Source organism: Oratosquilla oratoria, chromosome 2, assembly GCF_046742065.1.
Source record: "Oratosquilla oratoria isolate Oo_2021 chromosome 2, ASM4674206v1, whole genome shotgun sequence".
Lineage (NCBI taxonomy): Eukaryota > Metazoa > Arthropoda > Malacostraca > Stomatopoda > Squillidae > Oratosquilla > Oratosquilla oratoria.
In genome coordinates, this window is record NC_134778.1 from 78,689,821 (window position 1) to 78,692,320 (window position 2,500).

General features: G+C 42.8%; 1 protein-coding gene across 1 annotated transcript in view; it reads right to left on the bottom strand.

The window, feature by feature from the left end:
- Positions 1-2,500, bottom strand: part of LOC143036451 (transmembrane protease serine 9-like) — a 43,503-nt gene that overhangs the window by 9,175 nt on the left and 31,828 nt on the right. The gene's annotated exons all lie outside the window — the stretch shown is intronic.

Genomic DNA, 2,500 nt, shown 5'->3' on the forward strand with positions numbered 1-2,500 from the left:
GGACCTTGCACTTGAATGTGCACAGATCGCAAGTACGTAGAATAAGACAAAGAAGTTAGTGATTGTGGTGAAAACAGGAGGCTAACTCCGGCTTGAAGGTGGGTGAGGGCATGGGGGGGGGGATGGGGGTAGGAGAAACCTGTCTTATCTTGATTGAGAGACGAGGTGGTGAAGTGGAAGAAATGATAAAAAAAGGAAAATTTCCAGTCTAGTAAAAGTGCGTCAGTACTTGCGGCAATATTTTCTCAGAATCAATCTAATTCTAACATAGGCCAAGGAATTGCTAAACTGGGGAATCAGAAGCAAATATATGTGTGTGTGTGTGTATGTATGTGTGTGTGTGTGTGTGTGTGTGTGTGTGTGTGTGTGTGTGCGCGCGCGCGCGTGTGTGTATGTGTGTGTGTATGTGTGTGTGTGTGTTACATATACAGGAAGAAAACCGCAAATCACTTGAGTGTTTGTCCCTTTCCTTTTCAATCTTAATTTTTTCTGTATTTTAAAGCAGTCGAATTAATTACAACAGCATTCCTCGCTAAAATATTTTGCAGAACCATTACAATGTGTTAGTCTAATTTGAAGAACCTCCGATAACTATTTGTATATGTTTCATAACAAATTATACGGTCGGGAAGGATTAGAGTCTTTCTAGTATCCTTTCTTGCGAAGTAAAATCACTATGGTATTGAGCCATAATTCAGGAACGCTTTCCAGACATATAATTCAGGAGGCTAGGGCGGTGCCCCTTACAGAGGACTTTGTAGCGTAAAATTTATTGAACCATGCCCTTGGTCCAACTCGCTGGCGGCAACGTTCGAACAATCGTCACCTCGACCTCCGTCGCAAGTAGGGACGCTTTGATGAGCTGCACCTGAATCTTTTAGAAAAATTATTTATATACCACCTTCCTCATGAGCTTTTCCTCACTTCATACTTTCTTAAAGTGGAAGTTACTTGTTCACGTGTAAGTTCTGATACAGCGCTAACATCTACAGATGATTTTTAATGACTGAATTGTGGCATTTGACCAGTAAAGCTCTTGGCAAAATCCTTCTACTGTTTTCTCTCTGCATTCAATTTCTACTTTTCTGTCAAAAAGTTGTTGCCTCCCTATGGCTAGCCTGGGCTGAGCGCCTATTTAATCATTTTACCTCACTAACTCTTCGAATAGTTTCTTTCAAATGATCCTCTTCAGTTGAGCTTTCCCTATTTCATTTCACTCCACTCTTTTTATCAAATCATTTGTTTTTCCTTTCAATGTTGTACTCTCTACTTTCTCCATTAATTCCCTAATGATAAAGAAATAACAATTCATTACTTTAGTGATGTATTCTTTTCAAGACCTCACAACGTCCTCACCATATGCATGGACAGACTGAAGTGTGTCATCGTGTAAGCCCCCAAAATCCTGGGCCTTTGTTTGTCCTCGTCCAGGAGACCTGAAGTCCAAACGGTCTCGCCTCTCTGTGCAGTGATTTGAGGACCTCCAACGACCCCGCAAGAAGGACAGCATTATCAGCAAATACAAGGTCAGTGACCTTGGTAGTGCCAATAGATGCTCCGCAACGACATTGATCGACAGCTCTGTCCAATACCCAGTCCATGCAGGTACTGGAAGGTGTTGGGGCGAGAAGACACCCTTGCCTAACTCCTGAATTAACAGGAAAGAAGTTATACACGCCTCCTCCATACTTTACAGTACTCTCTGTCCCAGAGTATAAACCAGATATCAAGTCAATAATCTCTGCAGGAATCTTACGGATCCGCAGAAGGTCACAGAACACCCAACAATGCACCGAATTAAACGCTTTCTTGAGTTCAACATAAGTTGTAAGACGCTATTGTTAAAACTAACGTCAGCGCTCCACAAGAATACGAAACGCTAGGATCCAATCACTTGTTGACTCACCTTCACCCACATTGACCTTGAAGACACTTTCTCCACTCCATCACGTATTTCCCTATCTCATCACTGATCAGCAGAGATCGTCCTTCCTTCCCTCACCCCCTCATTACTTCCACCTCTCTTCCCACCGCATTCCCTAGCTCAGAAGTACCCCTCCCTTTCAACTTAGTTATACTTAACGCTAACACAGCTATCTTTCTCCTCACAAACAAATTGCCAGTCTTTTCCCTTTTTTACTATCATCTGTAGCACAACTATGCACATATAATGGTCCAATTTTTAGGGTTCTGGTTGGAGTTCCTCCAGACCCTTTGCCTCGACTTCTTGCAAGATGAACATACAGAAAGCAGGATTCCTAACCCCATCACCCCGTCCCATTTAATCGCCTTTTTGGAAACGTATGAGAAACACAGTGGCAGAATCCCCCCCCCACACACACACATTATCACAGGGAATAATAGAAGTGGTAACGGGCACTTTCGAGGGGACAGCTTAAAGGAGAGAGATTTATGATAAAAAAGGAGCATTGTTCTATATGATAGACATTTTCCTGTGATATAGACAAATTCTGTGTGGCTCCGGTCCGTGGGGGTGCCC